General features: G+C 37.8%; 1 protein-coding gene across 3 annotated transcripts in view; it reads right to left on the bottom strand.

The window, feature by feature from the left end:
- KMT2D (lysine methyltransferase 2D) overlaps positions 1-24,116 on the bottom strand; it is a 948,037-nt gene that overhangs the window by 922,532 nt on the left and 1,389 nt on the right. The gene's annotated exons all lie outside the window — the stretch shown is intronic.

The following is a 24,116-nucleotide window of genomic DNA, read 5'->3' on the forward strand; positions in this document are numbered from 1 at the left end:
AGGGGGGGAAAAAATAAGACCTAATTAGTTGGGCCTTCCTCCTTTTTATAAGTCTGGTAACTCTCTCAATCGCATTGTATCACAAGGAGACTGAAAGCCTTCAAGCACAGGAGTACATCAAATAGCATTACCACAACCCCAAACAGTACTAAAGATAAACAGCTATGGAACAATTAGACAGGAGGAGATCTAGACTTGAAGCATAAAACTTGCGCTATCAAGTAATTTAAAGTGATGGTAAAAACGCTAGGATTTACTATCGGAACAAATAAAAGGGGACTTTCATGTAAGGATAGACCGATATATCGGAGCGGCCGATTATTAGGGCCGATATTTGGAATTTATGAAATATTGTATCAGCCAGAAACTTACCGATATGGAGCAAATCAAAAGAAATTTAGCACTGTGTACAACAGGGAAACCGTAGTTTTAAGTGACACAAATAATCTATAACACGTATAAGATGTACATAGCATCTAATAATAAATAGCACTGATAACAGAGTCCAAGCCCAAGTGTTCCTGGGAGCTCAATTACCAACTACCATACCATCAACGACAGGCCTGTAGATGGGCTTGCATAAATATATATGCATGGATTTGTGAAATGGAAAATGTGATCTTTAAAAGGGACAGTCAAAACCAGAATTTTTTTGTTGTTTTAAAAAGATAAATTACCAATTCCCCGGATTTGCATAATCAACAGTTAGTATACACATTTTACCTCTGTAATTACCATGTATCTAAGCCTCAGCAAACTGCCCCCTTATTTCAGTTTTTTTGACCGACTTGCATTTTGGCCAGAGCCGACTCCATGGTAAATTCATGTGCATGAGCTCAATGTTAGCTATATGAAACACATGAGCTAATGCCCTCTAGTAGTGAAAAACTATCAAAATGCATTTAGATTAGAGGCAGCCTTCAAGGTCTAAGAAATTAGACCATGAACCTCCTAGGTTTAGCTTTTAACTAAGAATACCAAAAGAACAAAGCAATATTTGTGATAAAAGTAAATTTGAAAGTTGTTTAAAATTGCATGCCCTGCTGGGTTCCGGTGGAGGAGGAGCTACACACAGGTGCTGCACAGGTGCTGCTTAGCTCGTCTCTCCAGTCTCCTGGACATTGGCGGTAGTTTTTTCGCGCCAGCCCCTGGTTTGGGGCTTTTCCCTGGACAAGCTGCAAGAACTACTCCGGACCCATTAACAGTGGCACTCCATCCCACTGTTGGACTTTTGTTGTTGGCCACCTGGATTTCAGAGTACTCCTTAACTCACTAAGACCAACTTAAGCCAAAAGGTTCTCTTTTTCTTTCCTCCCCATTACATTTAGCGCCACGGACCCGGCTTCCTCCTGCTATTAACAAGCCCAAAACCGCCCCCTGCTGCTCTTATTCTATCTCACAACGGAACCGAGACACTTTCTTTGGATATCGATCCTCCCCCCCTCTCTGCATCTATCACATCTGACAGCCAAGCGTTAAAGTGGGCTCTCCAACTTACCTACCAGCAGCTGCTCTGTTGCCCGGCCCTGTCAGCTGGGGCTCATCCCTCTCCCTCCCCCACCGGTGCTGCGTGGGGGGGAGTTGGACCCGGCTTGAGAGCGTGGACCGGAGACACAGCTTGTTCCCCTGCTGATTGACCGCCTGGTGCGGCGCCGCCCACTCCCCCCCCACCGGTGCTGCGCGGGGGGAGTTGAGTGCGGTTTCCATCGGGAGAATCAGCTCAGGAGCGCCGGATACATCATATGGGCTAAAACGCCCGGAAAGCGATTTGACAACCGCCAAAGGCCGTACACCACAGGAGGGGGTGAGTTCTCTAGCTAAGCTAGAAGTCTTACGGCCATAGGAATAGCTGTGGAGGGCAGCAGGGGGCCATAGAATTGCTGGGGATCTGTATGTGCTGTACCTGAATTTACTGTTTGCTGAGTTTGACAGCACTGTGAGTCACAGGGTTATGTACAGAGAGCTGAACTCTTGGATCTCAACGGGCATCAGGCTGATTTACTGCACTCTCTGAAGACTTAGCAAAAGCATAGTTTGGAGTCTAATTTTTAGCTTGTACTGCCTTGCTAGACTGCCCTTGAAAGATTATTGTGCTTAGGGGCACAGAGAGACGGTTTCCTGGGACTGCTGTTCTCTGATCCTCTATAAAGGGAAACTGTGGAGGATTTGTGTAATATTCATGCTATAAACTGTGTTATTAAACCCCATACCTCTCACTGAAACTTGAAGGACCTGCTCCTATATGGGGAAACAGGAAAAGGCATTATAGAGCACTGGCTGATCTGTGCTTCTCAAATTATAGACTGGACTCTCAAGAGTTAATTAATGAAACAGTTCTCTGTATATATAAGTGTTATTTTCTTTAATTTTTGTGGGCTACTTAAGCAATATTGGTTCTCATCAAAGTATATCTAAGCATATAAGGTCTGTGCTAGTCAAGATGTTGGCAGTTTTTCTGCTTTTTTTTGTATCTTACAATAAGCCACGCTTAAATTTGTATGTAAATATATACTGCATAGGCTCTGATCTTAAACTTGACATAAGGTCAAAAGCTGAGATTTCATTAATAAATAAGAGTAAATAAAACTGTTATACCAAGAGGGAAGGAAGGGAAGGAGAAGAAAAAACACATACTACAAAAAAATTCACTGTTGCAAATACATATTTTCCCTGTGCTAAAAAGCATTAAAGACCCTTAAAGCCAAATTGTTCAAATTAGTCTCATCGTAGCATAGCTTAATTTAAGCTTTGTAAGTCAAAAGGGTCTCTACCTAAAATACTCTTCTATGTGGGCAGGTTTAATATTGTTATAAAATTTTTATTGTTATTCTTAGAATGAGATAGAGGGGGGAACCCCAATAGCGATATGCGTCTGACTTTCTGGTAAAATAAACTAGAACTCAGAACTTATATTTCTGAATATCTTAGGTAATAAATACTGTTAGAGCTCCCATTAATCCTTGTTTCTATATTTCCAAAATCAAGCCCTGACTGCTCATTTACTTCTACCTAAGCTTCAGGCCTGTTAGGCCGACTTCTGTACAAGAATTAATCAACTGCTGCCAAGAGCTCTTTTTAGAACTATCATCACTGCTACTTACCACAATTTGGTTACATAGAGCAAAGGCTGACTCAATCACTATATAAGTTATTGGTTACTAATGTAACTCATCTCACACTGGGGGGCCCATCTTAGAAAGGTTATACGCTCTGAAGTTTTAGTTCAGCACACTGATTCAAGGATAAATCCTTGAGGTCAGCGGACTAGGAAGGCTAAATCCTTTGGTATTTATATAGTAAAAGAAGACAATCTTATAAGATGTAAATATTATTCATCTTCTAATTAACCAACAGTAAAAATCCTGTAAGGCAATCTGAAAGGCCTAGAACTAAGTACAGTTCAAACCAATCTACTCCAGGTCCTCCCTGACAATTATCAGGTAAATCATAGAGCATATGCACTCTTGGCTATAGGTATTATTCTTAGCGACACTGTCTCTCCTGCAACAGGGAGAAAACAAGGACATAAACGGAGGCCAAAGATCTATCTGGGCACAGGGATAGACCAGTCTAAACTCCCTGTATACAAATAAATTTTTGTTAAAATATAACTCTTCATGAATATCTACTGGTAATATAATTCAGTAAAGTGTATATAAAGGGAATTAAAGACGCAAAACTAATTGGTAGATTCTGTTACTTAGCAGCGAGGATCCAAAAGTGTACCCTTTCTCCTAGGTGTAAACAAGTGGGATAAAACTCACACATTTTCAATAAAGATTCACTTCTCCCTACCTGTATGGCTGGATTTCTCACATAAATAATTAAGCACCCCCATATAGGCACTTTTTTTTTTTCTTCCCACTTTCACGTCACTTTTACCACCTCACTATATCCTCACCTCCTAGCTGGAGGATTAATTACCTCCTCAAAACTTCACATTCACTCTCTACTTTCTGGTATTCCTTTTTTTTTTTTTTTTTTTTTTTTTTTATTTCTCTTCACGGTAATAACTCTCACTACTGTTTTTTTTCCAACCCATGGATAAATTTTTACACACTACACATAAGACCCCTTCTCCAGCCATGGCAGCTAGACAAAAGGATAGGAAACTGTCACTGATATACAATCAAGTACAGCTAATGTATCAGAATTGCAAGAAGCAACAAGCATTCAAAATCTTGTTACCAGTATCTCAAATGCTTTGGCCCCTAAATTTGAGGCTCTCAAAACTGAACTTAGACAAGATATTTTCCTGTTAACACAGGAAGTTCGACAATTTTCCTCCAGATTGCAGGAAGTGGAACAAAGGGTATCTGATCTGGAGGACCAAACAACTCTGCATGGTTCCAATCTTGAAAATGCAAATACTAATATACAAAAAATTCAAAACAAACTAGAGGATCTAGAGAATAGGTCCAGAAGGAACAATGTGAGAGTTGTGGGTCTTCCAGAGGAACAACAAAATGAGAACCTTATTCCCTTTATTTCAGAATTATTACCCAAACTGCTGAAAATACCACCCACACATCAACCTATTTTGGTTGAGAGCGAGCGCACAGACTTGGCCCCCTCCGCATAGATAATAAAAGCAGAAATAAACCTAGACCGGTTATAGCAAAATTATTGAACTACCAGGACAAAGTAACCTTATTTCAGTATTATCGTAGACAGCAACCGATTACTTTTGAAGGGGCAAAAATCTTATTATTTCAAGATTTTTCTGTGGACACAGCAACTAAAAGACGGGAGCTAGCTCCTATCTGCTCCAAATTTATAGAAAAAGGCTATCGGGCGATGATAATATACCCCCACAAACTTAAGGTCATAGCACTTGAGAAAACGCACTGGTTTGAAGAAGTCAGTCAGGCTGAAAAGTTCTATAAAACACTTGAACCTCTAACTTAATAAATAGAGGACAGGAGTACAATAAACACTGGAAGGTAATAAAAAAAAAATGGCTGGAACTCAGGCTCCTATTAGGGTAGACCCGTACTGTTCAACAGACATGGGTCCTGGGACTCTCTTCCCCCACGTGCGGGGTAAATTAAACTCTTTTTTTTTTTTTTTTTTTTTTCTTCTCTCTGCTTTGTTTTTTGTTTCTGTTTGTGTTTTTGTCGCTGTTTTTGTTCTTTTCTTTTTTTTTCCTTCTTTTCTCTCCCTCTCTTGGTCTCTTCTCCCCCTCTCCTTCTTTCTTCCTTTCCTCCTCTTTTTGTATTAAATGGATCCAATAGAAAAATGTAAAATAGTGTCTTGGAACGTAGGAGGGATTTCTACACCCATTAAACGAAAGGCAATCCTTACACAATTACGTAAATCCCAAACTGACATTGGTTTCATACAAGAAACCCATTTATCTGCTGAAGAATCTTTAAAATTAAAAACTTCCTGGGTTAAAGAAATATACTCTACTGCTGGTATCAAGAGAAAGAGGGGGGTTGCAATACTAATAGGTAAAAGGATTGGGGCAGAAGTTGTCAGCTCTGTTGCCGATCCGGGGGGGAGATATGTCCTAATAAAAATAAAAATTGCACAGAGGCTGTATACGCTTTGCAATGTCTACGGCCCAAATGTGTTCGATGCAGAATTCTGGAATATTCTACAGTCGAAGCTCCTATCCTATGCAGAAGGCCTCTTGATTGTAGGGGGCGATTTTAACATGGCACCACAATGCCCAGTAGATAGGCTCAGACAAAATACTAAACACTTGAAACAAAAAAGAGATAACCTAGAATCTAAAATGTATAGAAAAATCAAGACCAACTTAGCCTTATGTGACATTTGGAGGATTCAGAACCCATCCGCTCAGATGTTTACATGCCTCTCGAAGGCTCATAAGACCATGTCTAGAATCGATGTATTCCTGATGGATGAGCGCCTTATATCAACAGGGGTTAAGGCTGAGGTAATGCCTATACTCTTATCGGATCATGCACCTATCTCTCTCGTGCTACAATTAGCTCATACACTCCCTAACACACCTCGTTTCTTCTTTCCTTATTATCTTGCATCTGATTCAAAATTTAAAAGTCGGCTCTTAAAAACATATAAAGAGTATGTACAGTTCAATAGAGAGCATTTGGGAAACCCTGAATTATTCTGGGAGACTGCGAAGGCAGTAATGAGGGGTGAAATCATTGCATACAATGCTGCTCTACTTAAGAAAACTAGATTAAAAGAAAAAGAGGCATGTAAGTTCTTGCTTAACTCTTATAATCAATACTTGCTTAATAAAACCTCCCTCAACTGGGCAAAATATATGAGAGCTAAAAGCGAGAGGGACTCCTTCATCCTATCCCAAGAAACTCAAAAAGAACTGAAAATTCAGGCCAGAATGTATAGATATGGCAACAAATCTGGTAAAATGCTGGCTAAACTAATCCAAAATGAAAAAAAGCAACCAAATATAGACAAACTCCAGCATAAAGGGGAGTACCTTACTAAACCTGACGATATTCTTGGTGTATTTCATCAATATTATAAGGAGCTCGACATGCTTAATAGTAATGACACAAAGAAATCTGCTCATTTCTGGAGTGGAATTAAATATCCTACATTAAATCTAGAAGACACTAATAGTCTTAACGCCCCCATCACGGCAGAAGAGATTGGGAAAACAATTTCTAACCTATCTCTCAATAAAGCAGCCGGCCCCGATGGTCTCCCTAGCGAGTTCTATAAAATTATGTCTACTGAAGTTACTTCGCATCTTTGTATTCTTTTTAATAGTTTTTATATTGACGGCAAACCCATTCCCCCCTCCTTTTCTCACTCCTATACAACATTGATACTTAAAGGAGACAAAGATCCTTCGTATAAGGAGTCATATAGACCAATTGCTTTACTTAACGGCGATTATAAAATCTTAGCTGCAATTTTGGCATCCAGATTACAAGGGGCCCTCACAAAAATCATTCATACAGATCAATCAGGGTTCCTAAATAATAGGAACTCTGCTGCAAAAATTAGGGAGGTCTTGGTTGTGACAGAGTATTACGAGACGGTATCTCAGGGGGACAGCGGGGGAGAGGGTACACATGATCTTGCCATTATATCCATTGATGCTGAAAAGGCATTTGATTCTATCACTCATGAGCATATCTATTCTTCTTTAAATCATTTCGGCATCGGGGGTAATTTCTCTGATTTTGTTGCGAATCTCTATACCCAACCTTCCACAAAACTGATAGTAAATAGGAATATCTCATCTCCTATTTTTTTGGGTAGAGGAACGCGTCAAGGCTGCCCTCTCTCCCCGCTCCTCTTCGATATTGCCATTGAGCCGTTAGCAATTAAAATAAGACAATCCTTGGATGGTATTAAAATTCACAACCATGAAATAAGAACTGGGCTCTATGCAGATGATTTGCTTGTCTATATGACAAATACCAAATTAAACATGCCTAAGCTTCTTCATATAATGGATCACTTTGGTTCCTTTTCAGGTTACAAAGTAAATATGACGAAATCTGAAATATTCTGGCTTAGGAAAAACACAAATTCAATAACAAATATCCCCTTCAGACAGGTTACGGAATCTTTTAAATATCTAGGGATCCATATCCCGGTTAAAAATACCGACCTTTACAATCTTAACATTCTTCCAGTTTTTAAAACGATCAAAGAAAAACTTAAAGATTGGCAAAATCTGCCCTTATCACTTTCTGGCCGGATTGCTCTATTTAAAATGGCCCTCCTACCGAAACTACTTTATATTCTTCAAAACACACCATTATTACTACTTGGAAAAGACATTCGATCATTCAATAGTGCACTTAAAAAATTTCTTTGGCAAGGGAAAAGATCAAAAATTTCTTTCGGAAAACTTTCAGTGCCAAAAGAATATGGAGGATTGGCCTTACCTGATATAAGGCTTTATAACCTCTGATTTCTTGCACGTATAGTCACAGACTGGATTGCATGTAATAACTATGTCTTAAATAACGAATTGGAATCCAGTGTTTCTTATCCTTATTGGCCCTCCGCATTGACCCATCTTGATATTAAAGAAATCCCGACAGAAATTAAAAAGCTTAAAGCATTTTACAACCCGCTTAAAGCCTGGCAAAAAATAACCAAGCTCCTCCTAATTAATAGTAAAGCTTCTATTTACCTCTCGATACTAGGAAATCCTAAATTCCAAGCAGGAATTCATTCTGCGGTCTTCAGAAGATGGGACTCTGCTGGTCTAAAGAATGTTTATCAAATAATAGATAAAGAGAGACAATGCATTAAATCATTTCAAGAAATAAACACAGAGTTTAACTTGTCAAACCGAGACTTCTATGCCTATTTGCAACTCCGACACTATGCGTTGGAATTAGTCAAAGAAAAAGGCTGGAACTGGAGCATGGGCAAACTTGATGACTGGTTGGTGCTAACTAGAAATGCTCATATGTCCATTGCACCATGTTATTATTTCCTGGGTTCAAATAAGGGTCTCCCCGTTTTAACGCATCTGGCACTATTTTGGAACACATTAATGGGTCAGTGTAACATAGATCAAAAAACTCTGCAACTCTCAATAAAAAAGGTGGCTCAGAACACACTCTCAGCTACATGGCGAGAGGCCCATGCTAAATTCCTCCATAGGGCATATTTTACCCCCGAGAGGGGCTGTAGATCTGGCAACTTAGGATTTAATAAATGCCCCAAATGCTCATACTTCGCAGCGGATTTCCCACATATGATATGGTATTGTCCAAAAATTAAAATTTTTTGGCTTAAAGTGGAATACTGGCTAAAAAATGTATTAAAAATAGCTCCTCTCTCCCTGACTTTCTACCAGTCAGTACTCTGTTTAAAGAAAGAACCTGGCAAACAGAACAATGAAAAAATTGTAACCTCCACTATCCTTGCTACCAGATATCTAATCTGCAAAAAATGGAAGAGCTGCTCAATTCCTAGTATCTCTGAAGTGAAAAATTGCATGAAAAAACAATGTATGTTAGAACAAAGAGATATAAACCTAGAAAATGATCAGGACATCAATAGGTTTTTCAATAACTGGGCAAATTTTTTAAAAATATTCTCTCCTACTGAAATAAATCATATAATTTTCCCTTTCAAAAACACAGAAATAGAGATATTAGGGAACTGATAGCTATTGGAAGTTGGGCGAGTGAGGGAGACGGGAGGGAAGGATCCTTTACTGTTTCTTTCTTTCTTTTCTTTTTTTGCTTCTCCTTTTCTTTTTTTTTTTTTTTTTTTTTTTTTCTTCTTCTCTTCTCCTCGCACGTGGGGGAGAAGGCAAAGGGTAGGGGGTAAAAAAAAAAAAAAAAAAAAAAAAAGAAAAATCCCAAGACACTCTCAGAGATAAATGTATAAGATGTTAAGTTGTAACATTATTATGAACTGTATGAAATATAATCTTAAAATTATATGTTAAGAAGAATTAACATAACAATGTTTAAGTTAAACAAGGTAATAAGATTGTATAACGCTGTAATAGCATGCTTGTTCCTAATTGTTTATCTTTCTTATTGTATGCTTTTTTTTTATGCATACGATAACAGATATCTTGTTCTTGTTTTTTGAATAATGTTTTGGTCTATAAATAAAAGATAAAAAAAAAAAAAATTGCATGCCCTATTTGAATCAGGAGGTTTTTTTTTTTTTACTTGACTGACCCTTTATGTAGCTTTAAGTGCCACTTAGTTTCCCTGAAGTACACAGAGCTAAATTACTTTTGATTTGCTCATAGGGGTCAGCAATACATAAAATCAATCTGCTAGCTATTTGTTGTCACAAATAGAACATTTGTTGCATTCTGATAAATTATACACATTTGCAAAACATTTCACTAAAGCTGCTATATTTGAAGATTTTTAATTTATTTTCCCCTTTCATGGGCATAGAGAGAGAAAGAAAAAAAAAATAGATAGTTCAGGCACATCAATTAAATATCCACAACAACAAACCTTGAGTAGAAAGCTATGCAGTATAAGAGACTAGTATCAATATTCTCAAGCAGTGGATAACAATGCTCTGACCATTAGGTTGCGCTGTTACATGTATAAAACTGCCAATAAAGTGACATAATAAAGAAACAGTCCACTCCTCAGTACCAGGGAAGGTATTTGCAATCCATTAAATATATATGAGCATATTAAAAATTAAAGCAAACAAGTAATCTAGCACCCCTTATCTGTAAAGTGTACCAAGTGAGCGTGTTTTTAGTGAAGTGGCAGCAATAAATGAAAAAAAAAAACAGGAACCGTTACACAGGAGAACATGCTGAAATGTTATGCTTTCTGCACTATGTTTTTCTACTTAACTGGGAGTACTCAATAAATCAAGTAGTGTCTAGCTTTGCAGTAGTGACTTGAATTTCATTTTATTCAGTGTGCAGTTTAAAAAAAAAAAAAAAGGGATTTGTGTCATTTTTCTATGTTTTGGGAAGCCATTTAATAAGTTACTTTTCAAGCACTTTATTTTTCCCAGTTTACTTTTAATGTTTAAAATTTTAATAAGCATGTTCAGTTTATACCAGATTTGTGTAGAAATTGTGTTGATTTTTCCAAACTTAAATGTACAGAATAGCGGCCCCTGTTATCGGCCTGAAAGGTGGTCAATAATCGGTATCAGTATCGGCCCTGAAAAAACGATAGTCTATCCCTACTTTCAAGTCATGAAGTATAAAATACTTCAAGCTAAAAGTACATTTGTTTAAAGCGTTCACCGCACTGAGCTGCTCAGGCAGCCCACGGCAGAATGCTATTTTGCTGTGGGGTGACGTCTCCACCACTTAGCAAATAGCCATGCGGGGCCACCTGGCACTAAGCCGTATAGCCCGCATGGCTTATTGGCAATGAGGTGGAAACGTCACCTCACAGCAAAATAACGTTCTGCCATGGGCTGCCTGAGCAGCTCAGCGTAGCGACCGCTTCAAACAAATAAGGGGACTTTCAGCATGAAGTATTTTATACTTCATGACTGAAAGTCCCCTTTATTCGTTCATATGGTAAATTCTAGCGTTTCACACAAACACTAGGATTTACAATCACTTTAACTACAATAAAGGAATTTGACACAGGATGATGTATTAGCAAAATACCCAAAAGCAGAGATCAGTCAACATCTACCACTGCTATGCTTGTTCACTAATCTTGAATAACTTTATCTTCCATGTCTGAACACAGATTGCCTTTCAAAGAGACTGGACTAAACAGTCATTGGCGTCAAAAGCAAAAGACTTTGGGACAAGTTGATAGCAAAATTGAAAACACATTTACCCATAGGGAGAGCTGACCACTAAGGGGTCGGTTTATTAAAGGCTTTGCAAGCCCCACTACGGCTGCAGGTTCTCACAATAGAACCTGCAAGCCATATTATACAAGCAGCGGTCATCAGACTGCTGCTTCCCTAATGTTTCGCCACCTCTAAAGTGGCAAAATTCAATCTCTGCAGTCTAGTCTGGACAGCTCCAGCCCGGCGCGCTTGATTGGCTCTATGCCGGCAGGGGGCGTGATTGCACGCTGCGGCAGATAGGGGGCACGTATGTGCGCCCCTGCCCTTCTCAGCTTGATAAATCGCCTCCTTTGAACATGTCAGACTGCGCTGCTTGCAATGTAGAAATCCAGGGCATTCACCTATCCATCTAGTACATTAACAGAGATTCTGCAAACATCAGGTGCGACTTGAACCTACTATTTTGTATCTTACTTGTGCAATAAATTTATTACGTTACTAAACACCATTGACTAGATATTTTTCAATCTGACGGATTACAACGTTTGCCATCCAGAGAAGCTTTGGAAATGGGTACTTTCATCCAGCCAGTAACTGGGCTTTAACACCCTTAGGACAGTACGGAAAGTCCTACCATTTTAGGCGTCCCGCAGCCTCCTCCTTTTGTTTAATGTGAAATCAGACTGGGAGCGTGCCTAGTATTGTAGGTAGTCTCCCATGATACGATCTCAGCCTTGAAACCATGTGATTGCATGATTTCATTTTTCAAGCAAGTGTTTACGTCGGAACTTCTATCCTGTGTTAACTTGTTGCCCCAGGCTTGAAGGGGTTAAAACTCTGTAAATGCAGCCTAAATTTTTTTTTATTTTTTTATGGACTGTGTTGGTGTGTTAAACGATCATAGATATAGTTTGTACATAAATTTATAAAATCTACTTGAAGTATGGGGGGGGTGAAGTTTTATACAAAAGCTCGCGTCTGGCTTACAATTCTGGAGTCTTTTTTTGGCAACCCCTGTTCTAATATTAGAGGGTACTTGACATTCAAGTCTTTAGAAATGATCTACCAGATAAACACATTACCTTTAGCTAAAAAAAAAAAAATTAAAAAAAAAAAATAATAATACACCAAGAATAGTATACTATGGGGCCGATTTATCACGGCCCGAATGGGGCTGTATACCCCAGTTTTTGTGCAAGCCTTCGGGTGCACCGGAAACAGGAGTTAAGAAGCAGTGGTCTTAAAGTGAAGGTTAACTTCACTCAACTGCCCCACGGCATCGGATAAACTTTGCAAAATGAGGGTGGGTTTAATTCAAATTTTTTTAGATTTCATTATTTTTTAAAATCTTTACCTTTTGAGCTCTTAGACGATAAGAGCATCTCTCACACCCGGCATTTTGTCAAATTGATTGACAGATGAAGATTCTTAAAATAACGAATCATTGTTTCCAAGAAGGATTCGTTCTTTTAAGAATCTTCATCTGTCAATCAATTTGACAAAATGCCGGGTGTGAGAGATGCGCTTATCGTCTGAGCGCTCAAAAAGGTAAACATTTTAAAAAAATAATGAAATCTAAAAAAAAATTGAATTAAACCCACCCTCATTTTGCAAAGTTTATCCGATGCCGTGGGGCAGTTGAGTGAAGTTGACCTTCACTTTAAGACTGCTGCTCTTTAACTCGTACGCCTCCTAGGCAGCAGACATAAATCCGCCCGATATTATATGATAGGGTTGATTGGCCGCAGATCTGCAGGGGGCAGCATTGCACAAGCAGTTCACCAGAACTGCTTGTGCAATGATAAATGCCGACAGCATATGCTGTAGACATTTATCGATATCTGGAGGACATGATCACTACAGCGGATCTTTTCCCCAGTCACTTGATAAATCGGCCCCTATATATATGTTAAAATCATACAACCGCATTCTCAAAAAAATAAAAAGGAGCCAAGTACCTATAAGTTATTGGAATGATGGATAGCCATTTACATATATTTTTTTTTTATATTATGCACTATATACATGTGCTCGCAGTCCCAACAGGTATATGTAAACACCTTAAAAAAGATAGAGGAAACAATATATAAGCTTCCCAAAGAAGAATAAGGCTGCACTATGTATCAAAAAAAAATGTGCTTTATTGAAAACGCAAAACCCCCCAGTCAATCACCACCTGTATAAAATTACCTAAAAACACTACACAAGTATAATGGGACAGAAGACCAAAGTAACACAGCTGCCCCACATGCTAGCATGTCCCTAAGCCTGCTAATAGGCTACAGTCCTTAACCCCGGGCACTCAAGTGTCCACAGACACACTCCGGATAATAGTAGTACTGATCTTAGTGCACTTTGTTTCAGGATCTGCTCAGTACTACTATTATCCAGAGCGTGTCTGTGGACACTTGAGTGCCCGGAGTTAAGGACTGTAGCCTATTAGCCGGCTTAGGGACATGCTAGCATGTGGGGCAACTGTTACTATGGTCTTCTGTCCTATTATACTTGTGTAGTGTTTTTAGGTAATTTTATACAGGTGGTAGTTGACTGGGGGTGGGGTTTGTACAGGGAGTGCAGAATTATTAGGCAAATGAGTATTTTGACCACATCATCCTCTTTATGCATGTTGTCTTACTCCAAGCTGTATAGGCTTGAAAGCCTACTACCAATTAAGCATATTAGGTGATGTGCATCTCTGTAATGAGAAGGGGTGTGGTCTAATGACATCAACACCCTATATCAGGTGTGCATAATTAGGCAACTTCCTTTCCTTTGGCAAAATGGGTCAAAAGAAGGACTTGACAGGCTCAGAAAAGTAAAAAATAGTGAGATATCTTGCAGAGGGATGCAGCACTCTTAAAATTGCAAAGCTTCTGAAGCGTGATCATCGAACAATCAAGCGTTTCATTCAAAATAGTCAACAGAGTCGCAAGAAGCGTGTGGAAAAACCAAGGCGCAAAATAACTGCCCATGAACTGAGAAAAGTCAAGCGTGCAGCTGCCAAGATGCCACTTGCCACCAGTTTGGCCATATTTCAGAGCTGCAACATCACTGGAGTGCCCAAAAGCACAAGGTGTGCAATACTCAGAGACATGGCCAAGGTAAGAAAGGCTGAAAGACGACCACCACTGAACAAGACACACAAGCTGAAACGTCAAGACTGGGCCAAGAAATATCTCAAGACTGATTTTTCTAAGGTTTTATGGACTGATGAAATGAGAGTGAGTCTTGATGGGCCAGATGGATGGGCCCGTGGCTGGATTGGTAAAGGGCAGAGAGCTCCAGTCCGACTCAGACGCCAGCAAGGTGGAGGTGGAGTACTGGTTTGGGCTGGTATCATCAAAGATGAGCTTGTGGGGCCTTTTCGGGTTGAGGATGGAGTCAAGCTCAACTCCCAGTCCTACTGCCAGTTTCTGGAAAACACCTTCTTCAAGCAGTGGTACAGGAAGAAGCCTGCATCCTTCAAGAAAAGCATGATTTTCATGCAGGACAATGCTCCATCACACGCGTACAAGTACTCCACAGCGTGGCTGGCAAGAAAGGGTATAAAAGAAGAAAATCTAATGACATGGCCTCCTTGTTCACCTGATCTGAACCCCATTGAGAACCTGTGGTCCATCATCAAATGTGAGATTTACAAGGAGGAAAAACAGTACACCTCTCTGGACAGTGTCTGGGAGGCTGTGGTTGCTGCTGAATGCAATGTTGATAGTGAACAGATCAAAACACTGACAGAATCCATGGATGGCAGGCTTTTGAGTGTCCTTGCAAAGAAAGGTGGCTATATTGGTCACTGATTTGTTTTTGTTTTGTTTTTGAATGTCAGAAATGTATATTTGTGAATGTTGAGATGTTATATTGGTTTCACTGGTAAAAAGAAATAATTGAAATGGGTATATATTTGTTTTTTGTTAAGTTGCCTAATAATTATGCACAGTAATAGTCACCTGCACACACAGATATCCCCCTAAAATAGCTAAAACTAAAAACAAACTGAAAACTACTTCCAAAAATATTCAGCTTTGATATTAATGAGATTTTTGGGTTCATTGAGAACATGGTTGTTGTTCAATAATAAAATTAATCCTCAAAAATACAACTTGCCTAATAATTCTGCACTCCCTGTATTTTCAATAAAGCGTATCGTTTCGTTACATAGTGCAGCCTTGTCATCCTTTGGGAAACCTAAATATTGAGTTCCCTCTATATTTTATAGGTGTTTACATATTATTTGTAAAAACTGAAGTTTATTGTGGACTTACCAAATTTGCTTTCCTGCCTTGGCATGCTTTGTTGAAAAGCATATCTCAGGAGTACAAATGCACTACCGGCAGTTAGCTAGCGATTAGTTGCTACACACGCCTTTTGTCAATGGCTCACAATATGCTCGGCTATTTCCCAGTAGTGCATTGCTGCTCCTGAACCTACCCAAGTTTACTCTTCAGCAAAGGATACCAAGAAAACAAAGCAAAACTGATAACGGAAGTAAATTAAAAATTTGCATGCTCTATCTGAATCATGGTGTTTAATTTTGAGGTTTCTATCCGTTTAATAGAAAGAAAAAAAAGTTGTGCAAATCCCAGGAGTAAGTTGCTTTTGCCTTCTAACTTTCAAAATTAATTTAAACTACACAGAATATCACACAACATACTCAAAACCACCACAGCAAAGACTTGGACTGCAAAAATAAAATCTTACAGATCACATTAGGAGTAAAATGTAAAGCATTAAAAAGGGACACTCAAGTCAAAATTAACTTTTATGATTCAGAAAAAGAATGCCGTTTTAAGACACTTTCCAATTTACTTTCATTATCAAATTTCGCAGTCCTTTTATATTCACACTTTCTGGGAAACTAGATCCTACTGAGCATGTGCACAAGCTCACATGGTATATGTATACTAGTCTGTGATTGGCTAATGTCTGTCATGATACAAGGGGCCAGAAAATGGGGGAGAAAAATTAAATGTATCAGGAAAAAAATATTTAAAAAAAAAAAATCTACCGCTTATTTGAAATTCAGAGTAGGTGTTAAATCATTTTTGTTTTATTATTCACTTGTTAATTATGCAATTCTACTGCATTGAGTGGTCCTTTAAAAATGTATAACCATTATTCCAGGGCTTCACAAACCCAGGAACCAGGGAGCCACTGGCTCCTAAAATTCTACCCCTGGCTCATAACATTTTGAGTTATTCTCCATATATCTATATACGAAATACCACTGTCTGGCTCCTACATTTTTAACAGATTTGTCAACCCCTGAACTAGTCACCAATTCTAACCAGGTATGTTATGAAGTCAGTTTTTTTAAACACTTTCAATTGGCATTCATTCACTACCTCATCTGTCTGTGTAACATCTCTAGCAGCAGCCCACTATTAATCTAAGGCATCAGAATATTAACTCTTTTTACCCTTTATCAGTCTTTTACAAATGCCAGATTCATTCATCCAATAATCAGCCATAACTGTCAGATCCCATATGCCAATTAATTAAAATGTACATTCATTAAACTCAATGTAAATTCATTTAAAGGGACCATTAAATATAGTAGAATTGCATAAAGAAATACATAATAAATATTCCAAATGAGTAATATATTTTGTTCTGACACATTTTAAAGTTACCCTGCAGCATCTGACAGCCATCCGCCAATTACAAAATCCATATATGTATATGTAAATTAATGCACATGCTCAGTAGGAGCTGGAGTCTCAAAGAGTGCATATAAAATTAAAAAAAAAAAAAAACTGCACATTTTGATAATGGAAGGGAATTAGAAAGTTGTTTAAAGTTGCATGCTTTATCCAAATCGTGGATGTATAATTTTGACTTTGTTTCTTTAAAAATTGTCCAATCATGAACAAGGAACAAAAACTGCAATACACTTCAATCATGTATTATGTCACACACCAGAAAGTATGGTCCCCATCTGAGGAATCAGAACCCTGCCCCTCCAACATGCTGCTCTTCGATAGCCTAATCTGTGTTAAATAATCACATTATAAAATATATGGGAACCCAGTGAATTTCTTAAGCATAAACCTCCACATTCATTTCTAGATATCTCCAAAGTGAGATACTACAGTACATCATGTTATTTCATCAGTACCTCTGCCCCCGTTACACAACCTCTATGGAACGCTCTACATTACCCTGTCAGACTGTCTCTTACCTTTCAAAGCTATATTTGAAAATACATCAGTTCAGAAAAGCATCTGTCTAACCTCCTAAAAAGCTACCTATCACCATTCTCCAGCAACCCAGTCAAAATTAAACTTTCATGATTCAAATAGAGCAGGCAATTTTAAGCAACTTTCTAATTTACTTCTATTATTTTTTCTTTGTTCTCTTGGTATCTTTATTTGAATGTAAGCTTAGGAACTCGACGATTTTTGGTTTAGCACCTGGGTTGAGCTTGGTGATAGGTGGCTAAATTTAGGAATCCAAAAGCACTACCCAGGTTCTGAACCAAAAATTGTCTGGTTCCTATGCTCACATTCCTGCTTATTCAAATAAAGATACCAAGAGAACGAAGAAAAAAATAGGAGTAAATTAGAAAGTGGATTAAAATTCCCTGCTCTATCTGAATCATGAAAGTTTAAATTTTGCTAGTTTATCCCTTTAATGTTTTTTTAGGGATCCCAATAAAGTGCTCAGCAACATAGAATATATAAAAACTGTGTAAAGTACTCAGTTTCTCATCGACTAAAAAGATGGAATAGCGTTTACAAAAAAAACTATATTATATATATATATATATATATATATATATATATATATATATATATATATATATATACACATACATATATACACACATATACACATACATAATATTTATGTAATTTTTTAAATTGCTAATACAAATTGAGAGGAGGAAAAAAAAAAAAAAATAGTAGAGCCCGCATTTATACTTTTTAAAGCAGGGAAATATAACATAACTACATTATACAAACTAGCTTTGAATCAGAGAGGCTTGGATAATGTTAATAAATTAGCAGTCTGGTGGAAAGTTTCAGTTGATACCATACATAAAAGCTATAGGCGTGCAGATGCATCAACACTTGCTGCTGCATGGAGAGAATCACATACGAAAATCATCAACCACATTTATATCACAGCGCATATGAAAGCATCGTGGGGTAACTTAGGTTCTCTTTGTCCTAAATGTAGACAAGCTAAAGCGGATATAATTCATTACTTTTGGGGATGCCCCAAGGTCAGGAAATTTTGGAATAAGATTAATTTTTGGACAAATAAAATTAATAAAGCAGACGTACAATTAAATGAAGATCATATTTTTTTCTTTATAGATTTCCACAAAGAAGGATTGAATAAATACTTAACATATTTAAATACGGTAATAATGACAGCTAGGCTGTTGATCCTTAAATATTGGAAATCGTTTAAAGCTCCTACTCTCTCAGAATTTATTCAAAAACTTAAAAACCAACTCATAATGGAACAAATGGATACCTCGATAAATTCGGAGGCACAAGTTAAACACTTTCTAACCAAATGGAAGAATGTAATTAACAGTATGCCTAAAGAAATCCAACTGATACTTATTTCACCCTTTAGGAGGTACAGAATCTTTAGAATTGGCCCTATTGAGTAATGATTTTCCGGATCTACAGCCGAATTAATGCTATTTCACCTGAAGTTTATTAGTGGCCTGAGTGATGGGGGGAAGCAACTCGAGGGAAAGTCAAATTTTGTCTTTTTTTTTTTTTTTTTCTCTTTCTTTCTTTTTTTCCTTTTTCTTATCTCGTTCTTCTGAGAAATTAAAATGACAAAAACTACCAACATATGGTGTGGGAACAAGTTACTATGAGAAATATAGAAATTCAGGATTCAAGTGTGAATTTATCATTTACATGACTAAATGTAAATTTGGAACCCTGTAGAAGAGCGACCTTAATTTATGTATTGGCGCTTCTTCTTTGATGATGTTATTGGTCTTCTTTGTTGTTTTTTTCTGTATGTCTCGCTTCTCATAATATTGTCTTACAAATGTGTTGGTTACAAATAAATAAAAAAAAAAAAAAAAAAAAAAAAAAAAAAAAAGAGTTCACCCCGCCTTTGCTGCTCTAAGAAAAGCTGCTCCCATTCCATGAAGCTCCAGACAGTTCTTGTGCCAATGCTGTTTCCAGAGGCAGTTTGGAACTGTAGGGTGATGCAACAGATAGATATTTTTAATACATTTTTAGAGAGCTTTAAAAAACATTAAAGTGATGGTAAATCCAAGCGTTTAACAAACGCTAGGATTTACCTTCACTAAAAATAAAGTGGAGGATAAGTGATGATATATGTAAAGAAGGGTGCTAAACTAACCGGCTCCGGCCACAAATGGCACATCGCTCTTCTACCACTTTGGTGCTGCTTGCATCTCTAAACCAATAGCCATCCGTGCATACAGAAAAACTGTCCGTTGACACGCACGGCTACTGGTTCAGAGGTGCAAACGTCACCTCATTGAAGGAGATTGATATGCTGTGGGCAGCTGGAGCCACTGAGTTTAGCACTGTGCAACGGGCACAGAAAGGGTGAGTTTAGCATCCTTTGTTTACATATCTGATCACTTAACCTCCACTTGATTTTTAGTGATGACAAATCCTAGGGTTTGTTATAAGCTTGGATTTACCATCATATTAAAGATGATGTATATTAGGGATGTCGAAAATAATCATCACCCCGATGCAGCAGTGAACGATTCTGCATCGATGCAGTGACGGATCTGAATCGATTCCGGGTCAGTAACGTCATGGGCAGGGGATTTTCAGTTAGTGCTGTTTTCCTACTGTCAGTTTCCCGTTTTACTCATTGCTCCGTTTTTAAACTTGACTAATGTACTGGAGCCACAACATAAGCCTTTCCAAGCCACCTCCTCCCCTGTATGTCAGTGCGTTTATTTTTTTATTGCAAGTACTGTGAGTTTGCCCTCCCTTCACTGACAGCTGCTTTATTTAATACTATTGGTAGTACTAGCAGTCAGTGCCTATCGCTGTTCTACGTTATCACCAGCAGCTAATTCAGAGGGATTATATGAATTCCTGTGACACTGGCTACCGAGAGCCTCTCTCTGACGTGCACAATATAGCACTAGGTAGAACAGCGAACACGTGTGAGAATAAACGCTAAAAAGCAAATGCGTAACTCAGCGATATCTTAAAAGAGAGTTTAATACATAGATATTTTAAAAATGGTGTTTCTCAACACAACAGCAGTACAACACATGAGAAACACCATTTTTTTTAATATTATCTTATTTATGTATTAAACTCTTAAGATATCGCCGAGTTACACATTTGCCTTTTAAGCTTTTTAGCGCTCTCACACGTGTTCGATATTCTAGTCTTGTTAGTCTACTAGGAGACTAATCTGTGAGTAAGCTTAAGGCACACCCTTGTGTTAGCACTCGGTCGCCCATTTTTCTATTACTACGTAGAACAGCGATAGGCACTGACTGCTAGTACTACCAATAGTATTAAATAAAGCAGCAGTCAGTTAAGGGAGGGCAAACTTACAGTACTTGCAATAAAAAAAAAATAAACGCACTGACACACAGGGGAGGAGGCGGCTTGGAAAGGCTTATGTTGTGGCTGGCTCCAGAACAGTCAAGTTTAAAAACGGAGCGATGAGTAAACCAGAGTGTTCCATTTCCTCACATACCGCGGGGGTCAGGTAAGACACCAAGGATAGCTGCTTGCAATAAAAGAATAAACGCACTGACATACAGGGTAGGAGGGGCTTGGAAAGGCTTATGTTGTGGCTCCAGTACATTAATCAAGTTTAAAAACGGAGCAATGAGTAAAACAGGAAACCGACAGTACAAGACCAGAGTGTTCCATTTCCTCACATAATTACCGCGGGGGTCAGGTAAGACACCAAGGATGGCTGTTTTGGAGACTTAGCCACCACTCCCACGCTGAGTCCCAGCATATCTGCGGCTCCCTCCGCTACTACTCTCCCACAGTTATCTACCTTTGAGGTTTTATAAAGTGTCTTGTTTTTCTATGGGGCAGACTGGCATTGTCTGCTATAAGTTCTCTCTTTTTATACAGTGCAGTTTAGTTCACCTTTTCTCTGTCTTGGGTGCTCTGTACTGTAAATCAATGGTTTACAATATATATATATATATATATATATATATATATATATATATATATATATATATATATATATATATGAAACAAAAAAAGCGTGTATGTCAAAGGGTTAAAAAACCTCTCTTTCAAAACACAGAACTGCGCTCTAAATAAACCTATTTTTTTAAAATACAATATAAATATCTGGATGATGCCAAAATCAAAACATTCAAATAATCAAATAATATTGATTCATTGAAAATATATAACAGAATGAAATATATAATGATAAGATAATAAATCACAATAAAAAGGATAAGTTGGTTGGATCCCACGTAATAGTGCAGATCAATTGTAGGTGTCGGCTGCTGTATCTTATTAATCCTCCGGAATCTCACGGAGTAAGGTAGAAATCTAAAAAAATGAGAAAGAAAGCGCACAAAGGCACCTACATAGTGCAAATCAATTTAATTTAAACAATAATACAGGGGTATATTAAAACTGCTCCCCGTAGGGTATCTACTCACAAGAGTCAACCTCAAACTTGTGAGGTATGTTTGAGCATGTAGTTTGAAAGTTCCGCTCAGAACCGCTTGCTATGAAAGTGCTTAATCAAAGAAGTCAGGACAAATCCAACCTGAATGCCGGGTGTCGCTGTCTGTAACTCGAGATCTGGACAAGTATTTCTCCCGGCCTCTTATTCCACTCACATCCCTTTTTGGTAGGAGTTTTTTTGGGATACAATCTTTCTTGAGCAAAATGGTCCGTGCAGATACAAACACAGCTGATCGCAAATAGTGCTGGCAGAATGGTGAACCGCTGAGGGAGAGAGCTGAGATCCCAGGAACAATTAATGAGGATTCAGAATTCAGTCTGTGCTGATCCAAAGTGAGGCTAGAGTGATGATTCTCAGTAGTATCAAATTACCTAGCCACATATATATATATATATATTTAATATGGAATAGAACAAGTTCATGAAAATCATGGGCAGTAATCGTGATGCATTGCAGAATCGAATAATTGACAGGATAATCATAATCGAATCGTGAGACCAGTGAAGATGCACACCCCTAATGTATATAGTACAAATATAGCAATGAACAATTAGCCTGTCGTCAATATGATAGGCAATTCATAAGACTTTATAGAGAACACACAAACTTTTTTTTTTTTTTTGAAGGGTTGACACACAGGTAAATATAATAAACCAGTTGGGGACAGTAATGAAAATTATATTACTACAAATTGTTGCTAAATAACACAATGTGCATATGCCCCTCAACATCAGGGCTCACTAAACCTAGGAGACAGGGAGTCACTAGAATTTTACCCCTGACTACTAATTTTCTGGGTTATTCTCCATATAGCTATATACAAATACCCCTGTCTGGCTCCTAAATTCTAAGCAGATTTGGTAACCCCTGCTATACGTAAAACTAGAGTATAGCAGCCAGAAGGGGAGACATTGCTTCAGTAATAACTATGCCATATCAAATGTCAAATCAACAAAATAACCAGCATTACATACTTTGACATTAACCTACAAAATGTAACATTGTCTCTACAAAAATAGTTCATTAGTGTCAGAAGAAAAATGATCATGCTCTAAAATTTGGGGTTGACAGATATCAAACTTAGAAAAACAAATATTTAGTACTGGTGCTGGAGCATTTCTAATACGGCAGCTACACAAATCTATGTATTAAATCAAAAGTCAGAATCCCAATTACCCACAGCTTTTATCAAGCAGTTCATTTTAAATTAAAATAGGCAAGTACTGTATTGAGTTTTTCCTGGTAACCTTACCCAATTTATTTCTAACTTTGCAAAACACAAAAGGATACATACCAACTATCTCTACCACTCTTTTGTAGGCACGAGACCCAGACTGGCATAAAACAATGCCAGGCTGGATATCTTACACCCGATACTAAGCTCTCAATCTCTGAGATGGTGCACTAACTTCATACGATTGAGGTTGTAACTTACTGTTAAAAGGAATACAATCTCTACAAGTATTGATTCTAAAGTCTTTGGAATGTTATAAGAAATTGGAACTTGACATAAGGACTTTTGATACTTATTTTTCCATAAATGGATAGATTATATACACACTTATATACCACTGCAACGCTAGATAGTTGACACATACACACACTAAGATTACAAAGGGGAAAAGTAGTGACAAATGCAGCTTTGTCCCATCCTAAAAATTACACAAGACACAGGCCAAGTGCATAGGTCAAATATGGGCATACAAAAGCCATAAGTGTCAGCACTAAAAAACAAAATTTGATCTATATATTTCATACTTCAGTTATGTACCATTTAATACAAACATGAGAGCGTAACAACTATCAACATTTGAAGTTATTTTCCTTCAAAACATGAGCACATGGAATCTAAGACAAGAAGCACATGGAAGTAGCAACTTCCTCTTTGATTAAAGAAATAAGAATCAACCAAAATATTTTGTACGTCCTATAATAAAAAAACATTACGTGAATAAAATTTTTTAGAAAAGTCAGTGACGGTTCCTAAAGGTAGAGAGAGTGTGCCTATAAACAGAGTGAATATTCCAAGTGATTACAGGGTCCACCTTTTCTTTGTACAAATACACATAACACTTATGTATGAGATAAAAAATGTACAAGTCACATCAAATATACATAAACAGAGGACCCAGAGGTCACTTGTAGCATGCTTACAAGTAGAATTTGTTATTACTCATAATGCATTGTGTAATACTGATTTTAGATATCTATTATGCTCAAACAAGAAAGAAAAAGAATAAAGTGATGCTTTGCAAATATATACCTTAATTTTACAG

Source organism: Bombina bombina, chromosome 3 (assembly GCF_027579735.1).
Source record: "Bombina bombina isolate aBomBom1 chromosome 3, aBomBom1.pri, whole genome shotgun sequence".
Taxonomy (NCBI): Eukaryota; Metazoa; Chordata; class Amphibia; order Anura; family Bombinatoridae; genus Bombina; species Bombina bombina.